This window comes from Mus caroli, unplaced genomic scaffold, assembly GCF_978045245.1.
Source record: "Mus caroli unplaced genomic scaffold, Mus_caroli_1 scaffold_12, whole genome shotgun sequence".
NCBI classification, from domain to species: domain Eukaryota; kingdom Metazoa; phylum Chordata; class Mammalia; order Rodentia; family Muridae; genus Mus; species Mus caroli.
This window is the reverse complement of record NW_028227267.1, coordinates 24,880,475-24,898,033: the sequence shown is the minus strand read 5'-3', so window position 1 is coordinate 24,898,033 and position 17,559 is coordinate 24,880,475. Positions and strand designations below refer to the sequence as shown.

Genomic DNA, 17,559 nt, shown 5'->3' with positions numbered 1-17,559 from the left:
TAAAAAAAAAATCCATGTAATGTAGCTGATAATTCTACTTACTCCTCATCCAAAACAAAATACAATAATCACAGGCACACATTTATCCAATGTCAGTTATAGATTTTGTTCCCTATAAAATATCTGGTGCTATTAAAGAGTATTCTATTCTAGTCAGGAACAAAGCATTTTGTTGGGATAGTTTCTTGTCCCAGATGTCTAGTAGATGTTCGGGACCATAAATAAGGTGCTGGGTCCTTCACATCACTGTCACACTTCTTGGTGGCTTTGCTTCTCTTGAAGACATCCAAGGCTACATTCAAGAGTTCATTAGAAAGTCAGTGCCCCATCTGCCTCATGTGACCCAACAATGGATTTGATTCAGGTATGTAAAGATGAGGCCCGGAGGAACTTCAGGCCCAAAGCAACAAACAGTATATCCAGTGAATGATACAGCGATGGAGATCCGCAGGCCTTGTGGGAACGCACGTGAACACCTCCCGTGATGTGACCTCCCGTGATGTGGTGCAGCCCGGGTGAGACTGCCTGCAGGTGGTGTTCCTATATTTACTGTTAGAGAAAGGAGAAAGTGGATGGAGAGAACTCAACAGAGAGGTGTGGGAATGGGGGTGGGGTGGGAGAAGAAGCAGCTCGAGGACACAGTGTTCTAGGAGCTGCAGAGAAGGAAAGACAAGGGAGTGGGGGAGGGTGGTGGCAGCCTGTGGCAGAGCCCAGTTCTAAGGCTCTGATGGTGACTTGTTTCCTCCCTGTCTTGATGTCTCCGAGACCTAGGGACCCACAGGTTGTGTTTTGGGCTTCAGATTTATGACGACAAGCCTGATCGTTGTGGTCACCATCTTTCACGTCTCTAGGAAGCCTTTGCTACCCATTCCAGCAAGTCTGCCTATGAGTCTCTATCCCCTTTATTTCTCTTCTCCCCTAGTAACAGACAGCTTTTTTTTCAAAAGACAGCATATGTCCACTGACTTTGAGAAACTGCAGCAAAGAATTCGGGAAATTTCCACTATTTGGACAACTGGCAAAGACAACAGTTTTCTCTGAGTGCCAGGCAACACCATGATTAGACAGAATCGGGGAACGAATCAAAGAACAGACTGGCTATTCATAGGATGTGTTACTTTCTGGTTTATTGGGAGCCTTGCAGGCCCTGACTCTGTTTCCTTTGGTTCCAATTAAATCTATTTTAAGTGATACATGTAGGGTGCCTTTATTAGTACCATGTGATATCCCAGTCAAGTAACTCTTACCTTGGGTTAACCATCTTAATCTCCTAAAACACAGTTATCAATTCTAGGTAGTCAGAAGGTTCGGAATCCTTTCTTCTTGTCTTTGAAGTGTATGGTTTGTTACTGTCGTCTATACTCACCCTTGCTCCTGTCTAGTCGTAACCTAGTACTCGTTCACTATCTTCTCTCACTCCTCCCTTCCATACTATGCCCAGGCCGTGGGAAACCCCGTTCTATTCTCAACCTCTATGCAACCAGCTCTTTCGGAGCCCACATGCCAGTCAGATCACATGATGCTAACCGGTCTATGTCTGGCTTGTTTCACTTAACATAGTGATTTCCAGTTCCATCCATGTTGTCACAGATGACAGCATTTCATTCTTTTTTATGGCTGAATAGTATTCCATTACGTAGATGCACCACATTTTCTTTATTCATTCATCAATTGGTGAAGACTGATATTGTGCCCATTTCTTGGCTCTGTGATTTATGCTCCGATATATATGGGAGTATAGAAAATTATATTTTCTTCACCATACTGACTTCAATCCCTTTGGATAACCCAGACATGGGTCAGCTGGATCATACAGAAGTTCTAATCTCTTGAGGAATCTTTGCGAGGGCTGTGCTCCTTTGTATTCCTGCCAAGGGCATCAAGGCTTCCCTCTTCTCTGCATTCCTTCCAGCAGTACACTTCTCTTAGACAATAAAAAACGTGAATATCTCTTGTGACTTCATCTGCTTTATTAATCAAAAAAAAAAAAACCAACCAAAATTATTGAAATAGGCTCTTTGTGGGTGATGGTGGCTACAGTGGCAGTGACTTCAGCACTCCGGGGACAAAGGCAGGTGGAGCTCTGAGTTCAAGGCCAGCCAGGTCTACAGTAAGTTGCAGGACATCCAAGTCTACACAGAGAACCCCCCATCTCAGAGAAATTTTTGGAGAGAAGCAAGACACCAGCTTCAGGGGTCTGAATGGGAATGCCCCCCTAAACTCATGTGTTTAAATGCTTGGTCACTAGGGAGTGGCACTGCTTGGCAGGGATTGGAAGATGTGGCTTTGTTAGAGGAAGTCTGTCACTAGGGGGTGGGATTTGGAGTTTTAAGTACTCACACCATGCCCAGTGTCTCTCTCTTTCCTATTGCCTGTTGATCCAGATGTAGAACTCTGAGCTACCTCTCCAGCACTGTGTCTGTCTGTCTGACACCATGTTTCCTGCCATGATGACAATGAACTAAACCTCTGACTGAAGCAAGCCTCGATTAAATGCTTTCCTTGATAAGAGTTGCTGTAGTCATGGTGTCTTTTCACAGTCTTAGAAACACTGACTAAGACACCAGCTGTTCACCAAGAAACAGATCTCATTCCTTTCAGCTTGAGCTAAACAGCAAGAACCCACACGCATTTAAACCAGCATCCAACGTATGGGTCATGCTGAATCCACACACTCCACAGCAGCTTCCGACACTTGAACATTTGACACCTCCAGGACAGTGCGGAGCCCTGTAACCATGCTGGAGAGAGCTGGGTATGGTAACACAGGCCTATCATCCCTGCACTCCGGAGGCTCGGATGGGTGGATTGTGAGTTCAGAGCATCTGCACTGATGCTAGGAGCCTTGGGGACAGGAAAACAGGAACACATAAAGCAGGGCAGGATTAACATCAGGAAGAAAGCCATCAGAAAAGCGTGAAGCCACTTTGGCTCCACAGCAGCACAGCATTCAGAGATGGTGGTGAGTTCCAGGACAAAAGTACGATTGAGGCAGCATTGCCAAACCTAGCTCTCAGGTGGACCTGAGCTGCTGGTGACAATGTCCTGCTACTCGGTGCTTTTCCTGCTCTTTCCTCCCTCCTCTTCCAGTTCCATCCTTTCTCATTCTTTATCAGTACAAGAAGGGCTCTAGCAACAGCTTCAGCACACTGCTGTTCCTTCCATACCAGTATGTGCTCTTGCTTCTGTTCACATGTTTAGTCTTTGTTACTAGAAGTTTTAAGTCCACATTCCCTGCAAAAATGACCCCTACGGCATCTGTAGCCAGTGGGGGTGGGGGAGGTGTTAGGAGCAACCTGCTTTAATCATGCACATAGATTATTCTTCGTGCACACAGACCATTCTTAGTGCACACAGACCATTCTTGAACTGTTTCTGCCAGGCTTGCTATCAGCACCTCCCTTAAGAAATCCAGCCCACAGCCTCTTGTTGCTTAGTTTCCCTCGGGGAAGGGAGAAAATGCAAACACAGGAAAGAAGGCAGCGCACCCAACTACTGTGGGCCAGTAACTGGAATTGTCCTAATTTAGTTTACGTATCGGAGTTTGTACATAGAGTGAGCATTAAGGGGTGGGTGGCATTAGAAAAAGCTATGGAGGTGGAAGCCAAGATGCCAAAGACACAGCAAATAGGAAAAGTTAAATGGATTTGGCTGTGTAGAGGTGACACTAGTTATAGTCACTTCTTGAGCCTCCTACCACATGGATGCCTGATGGCCACACAGCACCATGATACTTATGAGTATCACTAGATAAGCCGTGAATTAACTTTGTGATAAAGTATATTGTGATTGGAACTGGAGACTCAACAAGTATGGAGCTGAGCCTTCCCAGTCTGCTCCTCTTGCAGAACGGCTGTTATTAGACTTGAGAGGTTAGCACCAGCCAGGTCTCAGCAACAGGAAAAACAGATGACTGGAATCAAGGGTCTGAGAATGACCCACAGTGGCTCTCTCTTCCCTGTATCCTGCCTTTCTTCACCAGCGAAGGAGGCTGGGCATCACCAGGTACCAGTTTCACAGCGCAGTGGATGTTCTGTATGCTATAAACACCTGCTTTGACAGTAGGCTCCAGGCTGGGCTCTTAGGCAGAGACCTGCTCCCTTCTTTCTTTTCCTTTTAGTGCTGGGGATCGAACCCAGGGCCTGGTGGGTGCTAGGCAAGTGCTCTATCATTGCTCTACGTGCCCAACCTGTTGGCCTGTTTGTTTCTCTTAACTGGTCCTCTAAGCACCTCCCACCTCAACTGCAGCTCCCTTGCAGCCTGTTCAGTGTCTGGAGAGGAAGCTCCATGCTGACCCTCGCTTGAGGCACCAGCACCAGCCGAGGGTCCCACTCTTCAGAGGGCGAGACCCCAGACCCCAACACTCTCCTTGGAGTTTCTAAGCTTTACTACCGCCAATTTCTTCCTCTGGTTCCTCCAGCCTGTGGGTAGAGGTTGCTTCCTAAGTCTGCACCGTGTTTCACTCCTTTGCCCTACTTTACCTGCTTGGTTACTCTGTCAACAGCTATTCCTATTAAATCCCCTCTGAGGAAAGCACACTGGAGGCTGGCACAATGATTTTGTGGATAAGGACACTCGTCCTGCAAGCTTTACAGCCTGGCTTCATCCCCAGGACCCACGTGGTGGAAGGAAAGAACCAACCCCTGTAAAGTTGTTTTCTCCACAGAGAGGGGGAGGGGGAGGGGAGGGAGAGGGAGAGGGACCCTGATTCTATCCCCCTTCCCCTAGACAAGCTCCATCCCAGTTTTCCATGTCAGCCTTAGGGAGGGGCTTATACAACCTTATGGGTGATGGTGTCCTCTCCTTGGGGAGCCCAGCCGTGGCTTTCCTATCTAGCTCCTCAATCAACTGCTTCAGACCTATTAGACCTTCCATTCATGCCTGCAACCTTCTTCTACCTATGGTAGTCAGCTCAGTCCTTCCCTTGTGTAGGGTTGTGTGCAAAAACCAGCTGACTGTGAACAATAGAAGTCTCTAGCAGTGTCTATTGTCTTATTGTCTGTCTTAGTCATTGTTCTTTTGCTGTGAAGAGATACTGTGACCGCAGCAACTCTTATAAAGGGAAGCATTTAACTGGAGCTTGCTTACAGGTTCAGAGGCTTAGTCATCATGGGGGCGTGGGAGCATGGCAGCATGTGGACAGACATGGTGCTGGAACCATAGCTGAGAGTTCTACATCCAGACAGCAGGAAGAGACAGATTCTGGACTTGGAATGGGATTTTTGAAACCTCAAGGCCCATCCCCCCAGTTTCTTCCAACTGGCCACCTCCTAACCCTCCCTGATATGATCTATGGGGACCATTCTTATTCTAACCACCACATTGTCTTCTATAATACTTATCTAAGCAACTATTTACAATTATTTGCTGCTGATTGCATAGCTGCTCATTCAAGAGCAAGAAGTTTGCTGTTGTTTAATGCTATTGTTATCTGCATCTGGTACACACCCATCCATTCATTTACTAAACGCCAAGGGCATGGATTATATAATTAAGCAGGATTAACAGTGAAGATGAGCAGCAGCACAGCTCCCCAGGAAAACACCTTCAAGAGAGGCCATGAGAATGGGCTCCTAAGGAGAAACCCAGAATGGGCAAATCATAGAGGGCACAAGGAAGGCAGGTAGACGATGTGTCTCCAAGACATCAGCTGTGAAAGGTAATGAGGCAGTAAGCCAGGCGTATACCACCAGGTCAGCCCTGTCCAACACTTCTGTAAGTTCGCTCTTTATAACACACATGCTTGCAGAGCCATCCACATAGGGTTCACTCCCAGCTGTTTATAGGAGCCAGAAAAATAAGGCATAACATTGGCAAGAAGGAAAAGAGCTAGACAAATACTGTGGAGCAGCCATACTGTGGAGTGTTGCCTCCGTTAGAGTTATGTCAGAGCATAAGTATGGTGTGGACCAAGGTGCATGACTGGAGAGTAACTGAAAAAGGGGATTATGGAACAACATGGTTGTGTTGAGACCCATTCTGTCCAAGTGAACACACACACACACACACACACACACACACACACACGTTTACAGAAACATAGGAAATCATCTACAAGGAAAATGGCTGCTTGGCTGTTGACAGTGCAGGGCTATGGGACTGGAATAGACAAAGAGAGACCTTTATTTTAGGGTATTGCTTGAATTTGCTGTCACTCACATAGGCTAACCTTCAAATGAATGTAGAAAAAGAAATCATAAGGGACTATGGCCACCAAGCACCAGGGGCAAGCCCAAGATTCAGAAGTCCTTGATCAGCATGGTTGGATCAAGCAGGTCAGAAGGATGAGACAAACAAGAGACAGTCAAGCAGATGAACTAACTTCAGACAAGGTCCTTGGCAGGGTAGTGGGAAGGGGCAGAAACCTAAGTAAGCAGATCCCAAGAGAGGAGATACTGACCTGGTCCTTGCAGCTCTCTAACCACGTCTCACATGTGTGTAGAGCCCTGATAGTCACAACCTCCCATAGTTAAGCCCTGACCCTGATGGAGGCAGAAATGGAATTCAGATGACAAGATTCTCTTAAGATAGCCTTATATCTGTCTGTAACTTAGTCCTCCCTCTATTCCTAAGGAAAGAGGTAGTTTGTTGAAGGATATTTGATCATTCTGTGAACCTGAGATTGTGTTATTTACTGGGGGAAAGAAATCATTTCTAGTTGTGGTGTGGCTCAACCTTTAGCAGACACCTTTAACCCCTCTGGCTGGAATACAGACATGCATTTAGTACACACCTTTAATCCCAAACAATGAAAGTAAAGTTAGTTTTCAGAAAGAACACTATGTTTGAAAGTGACATATAATTGAGTGGCAGACAAAGTGATGAATCAGAGAAAGATTTGACCGAATAGGATGTGTCCAACTCTCCCGAGAAGAGAGAAGAATGGGAAGCTACTTAAGAGATCGCAGCACAGAGAGAAAAGAGGGAGAAGGCAGTTTAGCTGGAACAGTTGTACAGAGGCAAGTTGCAGAGAGAATAAGCCAGACACAGGTGAAGACAGAATGAGCCAGAGAATGGGAAGGAACAAGAACAGATTGCCAGAGTTAATTTGAGGCCAAGCAGAGTAAAAAGACAGAGGCTGAAAGGGAGAGAAGTCAGATTAAATCATCATCTTGGAGAGGAGTTTGAGCCAGAAGAGCTGAGTTGAATCAGCCAGAGAACTGAAAGAACTAGGAAGGATGAGTTTATTTATCGGTAAGTCTCAGAGGCTGAAAAATTCTAGGCTTAGAGAAGATCACACAGAGGCTAGAAGCTTCCAGGACTAAGCCTAGGTTAGCAGACAGAGGCAGTAAGCCTCGAAGACAACAATTACCTCAGGCAAATAAAAGTTATATTAGCAGAGGTTGTGCCATTTCCCCATATCCTTCCACCAATAGAAGGTTTTTCTTTGCTCCTTCTAAAGCTTTCAGAGTTTTAAAGTTTTGTACCCCACTCTGAATATCTCCAGCAGGAACTGTATATAGCGTATGAGTACATCTTTGTTAGTTAATACAATTCAATCACCATCAAACTTTAGTTACACAAATATTATTTGGAAGCTGTATACTTAGAAAGAAACAAATATCCTTCTGGCAAAGGAAGAGGTGAAGGAGGAGGAAGAGAATGAGGAAGAGGAAGAAGAACAGGAAAGGGGGGAGGAGGAGATGGAAGAGTAGATGGTGATGATGATGTAGAAGGAAGGTGAGAAGCAAGGTGTGGAGTCTGCAGGACTCCTGTAGAACACAGCAGCAGCAGCACGGACCCAGATGGAGAAGAAGGCCCATCTGAACACTGTAGACAGTCATGTTTCCATGTAAGCAAAGACCAACCAGTTCTCCCACTTCCTCTGTCTGAAGTCTTGACCCAGAGAATCTTCAGCAATCATTGGCCAATGTTCTATACTACTTGGCTTTTGAATATCTTGTTACTTAGCAAGAGATAACTGATAACACCGTCCATTCTGTTCCCAATATCAATGTCTTTCCCTCCTAAAAAAATATTAGCTTCAAGATTATGCATATGTGTATATATGAACAGGAAATTAATAATTAAAATATTATATGTCAGTGTTGGAGTGCTGGCTTAGCATGGCGAAGCCCAAGATTTGAAGCCCAGCACAGAAAACAAACATAGCCAACATATTGAAGAAAACACTGCAGTTCATCTTTATGTAACTAATGACCATTTCTTCTTTTCTGAACTTCTAGTTTGTTTTCTCTGTCTATTTTTCTTGCAAAATCTTCCCATAAATTTATTGGATCACTTCTTTTTTTTTTTTTTTAAGATTTTTTATTTATTTATTATATGTAAGTACACTGTAGCTGTCTTCAGACACTCCAGGAGAGGGCGCCAGATCTCGTTACGGATGGTTGTGAGCCACCATGTGGTTGCTGGGATTTGAACTCTGGACCTTCGGAAGAGCAGTCGGGTGCTCTTACCCACTGAGCCATCTTACCAGCCCCTATTGGATCACTTCTTATGTGCTAGGAAGTGTCTCCTAAGAGCAAAATACTAGGACTTGGTTAAGGTTTTTAGAAACTCCCCAGAATAGAGTTAAAAATTAGCAAGTAAAATCACATTGTGTAGGGTCCTGGAAAAGAAGAATTAGGGATTAGGGTTGTGGTTGTGCACATCTGCAATTATAGCTTTAGAGAGATAGAGGCTGAGAAACTAGGAGTTCAAGGATAGCATTAGCCACATAGTAAACCTCAGGTCAGTCTGAGCCCCTCAAAATCCTGTCTCAAAAAAATCAAGGAAAACAATAATGAAAATGCATGAAGAGGCAATAGAGGAGGAGATGGGGGGAGGAGATGGAGGAGAGGAGGAGAGGAGGGAAGAGAAGAGATGGGGAGGAGGAGATGGGAAGGAGGGATGAGAGGAGATGGGGGAGGAGGAGGAGATAGGGAGGAGGAGAACAAGGGAAAAATAACAATGGACAAAATAATGACAACTTACACAAGCTCTTTGAGTTCATGGTGGACATTCCAAGAGGCCAATATGCAACAGGGCTTTGATGATGTAATACCCAGAAAGGAATACAGAGGCTCCATTTTCATATTTTCCTTGCTAACAAAAGGAAATGTATAATTTAATTTGGATGTGGCCCCTTCAACACATCCTTAGGATAGGCCAATGAATCACTGTTCTTCCCCGCAGTTAACTTAGACGGCACCAAAGAGACCCAGACCCTTTTCCCTCTGAAGAGTCATATTTCCTTCACTAAGGTCACTTGACAGAACTGTTATAGATTCAGATAAGGCACAAGGGACTCTGTTTAATACCTGGCAATTTTCTTGAGCCTCTTTATTTATTAAAAGAATGCATCCATTAGCAGTCATTAGTACACTCTAGATGTCTAGATGGGGCTTAAAGCCTCCATAGCTTAAAAGACAATGTTTAAAAAAAAAAAAAAAGGTAGTGGCATTAATTGCGCTGTGGAATAGAGCCGGCTTTCTCATTGTAAGCTCTCCCTCTTCTCCCCTCCTCCCAAGAGGAATTGGACACTGCCTACTTCTGTCAAAGATCCAGGCCATTTTCTCCCTGGGCTATGGGTCAGCTCTGTCACTCCAGCCTCTCTGGTGACATGCCACTATCCACAGGGAATAAATAAAGCTCCTTAGCTGTCACACCGATGCTTCTCACTCTCCTTCATCCCGAGGAAAGGGACAGGAGGGGCCTCCCTTAGTTAGCAGTCTCATCTGAAGGGACTGTGTTTTAGCAACAGGAAGCAAATCATATTAGAGAAAGACCCAGCCTTCCGTAGCTTAGGACTGAAACCGATCTCCTTTTTGACCTTTAGTTTGAGACACATGCTCTCTGGAAAATGCACCCAGGGTATACCAAGGAAGAGGTAGCTCTAATGGTGAATGGGAATCCTGACGTACTTATTAATTATTACTATTTGTAATTAGCATGCCAAGTGGTGGATTTTTATTATGACATTTTAAATATATACTAATATGCCCCATTATTTGTCACCCTCTCCCACTGCCCTGTTTACCTGTCCCCCATCCGCCTTTTTCCAGTTCCCACCCTCCTTCAAAATAGAGGCCCTCTTTGCTTTTACATCAGGAATACCTTGTTATACTCTCTCCCCATGTTCCTTCTCAAACTGTTTCTCCCGTGTTATGATGATACACACACACACACACAGACACACACACAGACACACACACACACACACACAGACACACACACACAGACAGTGAGACACACACAGAGACAGAGAGACACACACACATGAGAGAGAGACACACACACCAGAGAGAGAGAGAGAGAGAGAGAGAGAGAGAGAGAGAGAGAGAGAGAGAGAGAGAGAGAGAGTTTTAAACCTAAATTCTCCCTATGAGAGAAAACGTGGACCATTGATTTTTCTGATTTAGAGTTGTGTCGCTTAACATAATAATCTTTAATTTTGGCCATTTTCCTTAAAATGTCATGATTTCATTCTCTTTAGAGCTGAATAAAATTCTATTGTGAATATTTCCCACATTTTCTTTATCCATTTGAATTGGTTACTTTTCTCTTGCTGTGACAAAACGCCATGACCAAGGCTCCTTACAGAAGGAAGCATCCGATTGGGACTTACAGTTTGAGAGGATTAGGAATCTATGACCATCATGGCGCGGATCAGGGCAGCAGGCAAGCAGGCATGGCATCAGAGCAGCAGCTCAGAGTTCACATCCCAATTCTCCAGTAGCAAACAAAGAACAACGCAGACATCCTTTTTCTTTTCTCATCTGAATTCCACAAGGCTAACTAACTCAGGTTGCACTGCTGAAATCTCAATTATTCCAGGCCAGGACGTTTTCTTCTCTGAACTCCTACATACTTACTATCCTTAGGACTTAGGATCTTTTGTAATAGACTTGAGAAGTAAACGATCCTATATGTGTGACTTTCCTACCACTGGTGCTTACCAAGGAGCATGTGTGACAATCAACAATAGTGCGCCATCGTTAAACACGGAGGAAAGCCATTCTAATAATTAAGCAGCAGCGAGTTGAGAGCCCTGTTAAAAGCAGTAACCGTCGAAACAGGGCTGCAACAGAGTCTTTGAGAGCCACAGCAACGGGGGCTGAAGACGGCTCAGGGGTTAAGAGCATTTGTTGCTCTTGCAGAGGACCCGGGATCTGTTTCCAGCACCCACATGGTGGCTCACAGCAAACTGCATGTCCAGTTTCATGAGATCTGATCCCTTCTTCTGACCTCTGTGGGCACTAAGCACACATGTGGCGTATATTTATATATGTGTAGGTAGTTAGAGCAGTCATATTCATCAAATAAAGTAAACAGATCTAAAACCGTTGTTTTAAAAGAACAGCGGCCGTAGAGGTCTAAGTAGGATGTCGTCTGTCAGTGGGGAGATCATTCATTTGCACCTGGAAAAATTGCTCCATCTAAATTCGGCAGGAGAACTCTGTGTTTAGGAAAACACCCTCACAAATTGCTTCGGACTAGGAAGTGGAGGCCAGATAGGATCGGACTGATTATTTGAACCTATGTGCCCAGCTTGCATGTAGGCAGCAGAGAGCTGGTTGTTATGCTTTGAATGTGAAATGTCCTCCACAGGCTCGTAGTTTGAACATTTGGTCCCAGCTGGTGATGCTGTTTTAGAAGGCCATGAAACTGTTAGGAGGTAGGACCTACCTGGTAGAAGTAGGTAACTGGGGATGAGCCCTTGAAGGCTACGGTCAGGGACTTGATGCTTGGCTCTGCTCAGTCTGCTTACAAATCCACACTGATGTGGACAGTTTCTGACATAGGCAGAACTGTTCAGTCACGCCTTCCCTGCTATGATACACAGGGATGTTCCAAATAACCCTCCTCCCTCAAGCTGACATCACATGACAGGTGATGTCATGGTAACACTGAAGTAATCAATACACTTGACTTTTTTTTTTTTTTTTTTGAGGCAGGGTCTTTCTACATAGCCCTGGCTGTCCTAGAACTCACTGTATAGACTAGGCTGACTTTAAGCTCACAGACATCCCCTCGCCTCTGCCTCTCAAGTACTGGGATCAAAGGGATGTGTCACCATGCCTGTCTGCTGCTGCCTCTTCCTCCTCCTGCTCTTCCTCTTCCTCCTTCTCTTCCTCTTCCTTCTTTTTATGCATTATCTTCTTAACTACATATTCATACAGAAACAGAGCTGCTTTGAGAAGAATGGCAAGGTTGTCAAGACAAAAAGTAAGTCACACAGAACTGTGTTCTGGTCAGACATCTTATAAGACATATAGAAGAGGTAGAGGGAGGGGAGGGGAGGGGAGGGGAAGGGGGAAATAGAAGAGGAGAGGAGAGGAGAGGAGAGGAGAAGAGAGGAGAGGAGAGGAGAGGAGAGGAGAGGAGAGGAGAGGAGAGGAGAGGAGAGGAGAGGAGAGGAGAGGAGAGGAGAGGAGAGGAGAGGAGAGGAGAGGAGAGGAGAGACTACCTCAGCTTCAACTGCTGAGGAGATCAATGAAGGTAAAGCCTTGTATGAGGTAAAGCCTTGTATGGGGTTGCCCAAAGAGCTTCTCAGAAGGAATTTGTCTGAGTACAACAAAGGCTTTGCTGTTGTTAAAGCTGGGATTTTGAAGGCTGGCAGAAGCCCTTGCTTCTCTCATTTAGTTCTTTCAAAGGTGTGTGGCATTCCTTCTTTGTTTAAGACACAGGAGGGAGGGCTTGCATTTCTTTCCTGTGTGTGCACACACACTTCTGCTGATAGCATTTCTGAAAGCTGAGCTCTTGATTTGCCATTCACGTTTCTTGGGCAAAAGCTGACTGTACTGGTGTGGTGGTTTGAATATGCTCAGCCTAGGGAGTGGCACTATTAGGAGATACAGCCTTATCAGAGTACGTGTGGCCTTTTGGGAGGAAGTGTGTCACTGTGGAGTTGGGCTTTGTGACCCTTCCCCTAGTCACATAGGAACAAGCTTATAGCAGCCTTCAGATGAAGTTGTAGAACTCTCAGCTCCTCCTGCACCATGCCTGCCTGGATGCTGCCATGCTCCCACCTTGATGATAATGGACTGAACCTGCAAACCAGCCCCAGTTAAATTCTGTCTTTATAAGAGGTACCTTGGTCTGTTCACAGCAGTAAAACCCTAACTAAGACAACTGGCAATGGTAACTGACTACCAGGGCCCTAACTGACAGGAAACCCCATATTGATTGGCATATGCAGTAAAGGGACTTACTGGTTCACTGAGCTGAAAAGACCCAGGTGTTGGACCACCACCCATGGGCGGATAGACCATCAACTCTGCCTGAATATGATGCACTTACCCTCTGTGTGGGTTGGACAGTCTCAGGCAGGCAGCAAAGTGACTATCGCACCTTTGGGGCTTGCCAACTGCCTGGGTTTTGCTCTATTAGAAAGCATGAGGACCTGAGTTTAATCTCCTAGTACTCACACAAAGAATCCAGAGGCAAGCCGGGCGTGGTGACGCATGCCTTTAATCCCAGCACTCGGGAGGCAGAGGCAGGCAGATTTCTGAGTTCAAGGCCAGCCTGGTCTACAAAGTGAGTTCCAGGACAGCCAAGGCTACACAGAGAAACCCTGTCTTGAAAAACCAAAAAAAAAAAAAAAAAAAAAAAAAGAATCCAGAGGCAGCAGGGTGTGCCTGTGATCCCAGCACTGGGGAGGTGGAGACAGGAGGACCCTGGGGCTCCCTGGGCAGTTATTAGTCGAACTGATGAGCTCTGGTACAGTGAGAGAGTCGATCTCAGAAATAAATAAATAAATAAATAAATAAATAAATAAATAAACAAACAAATAAATAAAATGGGAGTGATTGAGTAAAACACTTGGCATTGGCCTTTGGTTTTCATGTACACACACACATGAGCACTCTTCACATATGAACACTCTTCCCCTGAAATTCATATAAAACTTTTCCATCTTGGATTGGTGTTTTGGCTGGTCTATTTGGGTCAGAATGATCACGTGTCCATTTCTGAACCAAGGCACTTGGCCTGGAGAATACCATCCATTCCATATCTAAGCTCTGGATTCCTAAACTCCTCCCTGCGGTGAGGCAGTGGGATTCCCCCATAGACCTATAGGGCCCACACCGACAGCCAAAAACAGGACCAGCTTCCCTCAGGCTCAGGTCTACACCAGACTGTTCAGACTATCACCAGAGACGCCAGAGCTATCTCTGAACAAAATCAGAGAGCTGTCTAAAGCATGCAAGAGACAATAAACGTGAGGTTACCCTTCAAAGTCTTTTCTGTACACAATTATAGAGCTCACTACTCCTCCAGAGGCAGCTGGACAGGATGCTGCAACTTCTGACAACCCAAAGACTGCGCCCGTCACGGAGCTGAGCCTGCCAGATCTTTATCTATGGAAGGATTTCCAGGAGGAAGTGAGAACCAAGAAGACAACCACAGCTCCCAGGTCACTGGGCAAAGCCGATTGTTCCCAGTCCATATGGGATTCTCATTAATCTCCTCACAGGGAACGAGCAAAGGGGGAGATCCTGGAAATCCAAAGCCTCCACCGTGGCATCTGAAGCGGAAAACAACTTTAAGTGTAAACTCTCCTCAAACAAGGAAACAGGTAAAATGTGAAGAAGAGTCTATTTGAAGAGAAACGGCTTTTTAAATTGTCCCCTCCCCCCAATCACGGAACAGAGAAGTAGGAAAATACACTGTCTTTGGATAGAAAAATAAGAGTAATGTTGGGAAAAATCCAATAATTTGGCTTTTAGTTTGTGTGCATTTGGCTGGCCCAGAACTTGCAATGTAGACCAGGCTAGCCTAACACACAGAGCTTTTCAACCTGTTAGTTGCTGTTTTTAACCATCCACCTTTAAGTTCCGTTTTCATTCTGTCACCAAGGTTTTTGACAAGAGTGGTGTTTGTGGATTTTGGCAGTGTTGGGGATGTGGGGGCGGGGTGGGAGTTTGGGGGGGTAGCAGTCTTTCAAAGCCCTCCTTGCTGTGGGCTGAAAGCGATTTAACCTTAACATCTGCCTGTTCTGCTGGCATCCATTGAGGGTCGCTGATGTTCCTGGCTTCACTGTCACAGGATCACACGGTCACATGGTCAGCAGCTGTCTTCCTTCCTTTCCACAGGAAGAGAGTGCATTCAAGATCACCATCCCCTGAGACATTAGATGGTACTTCTCAGCATCTCGGTCCTTTCTCTGGTGTCAGTTCAAATGGGTCACCAAGTGACTGGGCTCCCACTAACAAGAACCCGGAAGCAGAGAAAAATCGTTGCTTTAGCTCTGGCTCTGAGAACCTCATAACCTTCCTGACAATCAAGCCCATCAGGAATGTAAGAGGGTTCCATCTACTTCAGAGTTGACAAATGGGCCCCAAAGAGCAGAGGGGGTGAGAATGATGCGTTTCTTTTGCCTCCCACAAACAAGAGAGCCCAGCAGTACCAGAGAACAGTGGGAATGGAGAATCTGGTAAAGGCTATACTGTAGAAAGTTCTGGAAGTCAGAGTTCTAGATCCAGTGAGCTAAGGGAGGGTGGGGGTGGGGAAGGAATGATCCCATCTCAAAAGCAGGGTGTGGTGGCTGTATCAGTGAATAGTTAATCCTCTGCTTTGAGCTATCCAAGTGAGGGATCGAGCCTCCAGCCAACCGCCAGAACTCTCTGGATTCTCGAATTAAACACACACACACACACACACACACACACACACACACACACACACACACGCAGAGAGACTTACTTTTTAATACGCCTAGCTAGCTCAATGGCTGGGCACTTCTAAACCTCCCCACGGATAGCACACACTCCCCTGATTCTTACATGGTGGTTCTTTTAGTCTAATCTTTCTGTTTACCTGTCATGGCGATTCTCTCTGCTCTTCTTCTCCCCCATCCCTGTCCATGCAATCTAAAAGTCCCACCTTTGTCTCCCTGACCACCCATTGGCTGTATGGCAAATTTTGCTTGTTTGTTTGTCTTTTTTCGAGATAGGATTTCTCTGTGTAGCCCTGGCTGTCCTGGAACTCACTTTGTAGACCAGGCTGGCCTTGAACTCAGAAATCCACCTGCCTCTGCCTCCCAAATGCTGGGATTAAAGGCGTGCGCCACCACGCCCAGCCCGGCAATTCTTTATTACCAATCAAACCCCACTGGGGGCAGGGACACCCTGCTTCTGGAAGCGCAGCTTTGGGAAGCTGAATTAAGACAAAGCGTTAGAACCATTTCCCAACAGATAGCAGCATGACCTCACCATCCTGTCAGATCCCCAACACGAGGAAGGAAAGGGTGCAATCTTCACATCGGGCCAGTGTTGTTTTCATCATGGTTCAGCTACTGAGCGGCCACGTGATGCTGAGAAAGCTCCTACACTCTCTGAGGAGCAGGGGCTGTCAAACTGCTTACACCGTGTGCCTTCACTCTTGCAGCTCTTGGGAACTTGGAGGCCATCACTGGGATAACTTGACGGACAACAAAAGGCAAGAATCTCCCTGTGCCAGTTGACACCAGGCTAACCACCAGCTATCTAAGTGGTGTTATTCCATCTAGCACCAAGCCGTTGTTCCACGTGACCCACAAAACCATGAGACATGGTAAAGTCTTAAAAGTGTTCTGAATGTTTTGTTTTTCTGTGCCTCAAAGGCAGCTGACAAGTTGTAGATGACCCTGCAGCTCGCGCCCATGCGTGCATGCTCATGCAGTGTCCTTGTGGGGCCCAGAAGAAAATAACTTACCGATGCTGGTTTCTTCTTTCTATCTTGTAGACTCTGGGAACATAACTTAGGTCATTGTTCTTGGAAACAAATACCTTTACCGAATAACCCATCAAACCTGCCCCAGTTTCTCTACTCTTTGGGGCATGAAACTTCTTTTCTCTGATGACAAAAATCAGCTGGAGTCTACAGAGATGGCTTGGCACTTAAGAGCTGAGCTCCTTTTCTAGGGGACTCAGGTTTGATTCCCATTATCCACAAGATGGCCCACAACCATTTGTAACTCCAGTTTCAGGAGATACAAATCCTCCCCCCAGATCTTCTAGCCTCCTCCAGCACCAGGCATGCACAGACACACATGCAGGAGACACTCTCATAAAATAGTAACTAACATGTTATTTGAAAAGACAAACACCTGGATAGCTGACCTCCAGCTGGCGCTTCCCAGCGTCTTTTGAGCAGGAACATCCAACGTCCACTGCAACGGTACACCTCTGAGATGGATGGATCCATTAAAAGACACTACAGCTTCCTCTCAGGGCTGGTCCAACCTTCATATAATACAAATAGTCTGTGGAGGTGGGAGTCTAGGAGTTTCATGAGCCCCCTTGACTAGATGTCCCTAGGCACATAACGTGGTCCTGGTAAGCTGGAGACACTGAGAGTTCAGTGCAGCTTTGAAGTGAAATCGTTTGATTGCTAGCAATGGTGACTGGGAAAAAGTCATTCTTTATTCTACAGACAAAGCTTTGGAGGCTGGACTGGATTCAGGCTTCCTGCCATAGCTGAGCGCCTCCCCCAAGGACCTGTAGACCTCAGCCAGGCTCAGACCACTCCAGATTGGGTTTGAGGTTCTGATTCTGGGTTGGACTTTATCCACCATAGCCCAGAGGCAGAGTTCTCCACTTCAGAGGGAGTCTAAGGTCTAGGAGGGGTGGGGGT

At 45.9% G+C, this 17,559-nt stretch overlaps 1 long non-coding RNA gene across 2 annotated transcripts; it reads left to right on the top strand.

Annotated features, from left to right (window-relative positions):
- The first annotated feature begins 412 nt into the window (after positions 1–412).
- On the top strand, positions 413–16,466 carry LOC110309946 (uncharacterized). Of its 2 annotated transcripts, XR_002379776.2 has the most exons (5): positions 413–515; positions 14,206–14,327; positions 14,420–14,521; positions 15,039–15,243; positions 16,333–16,466. It is a non-coding gene; the product is annotated as an uncharacterized LOC110309946 (long non-coding RNA). The 2 variants fall into 2 exon arrangements; XR_015044721.1 differs by lacking the exon at positions 16,333–16,466 and having other exon boundaries at positions 15,039–15,293.
- The last annotated feature ends 1,093 nt before the right edge of the window (positions 16,467–17,559 follow it).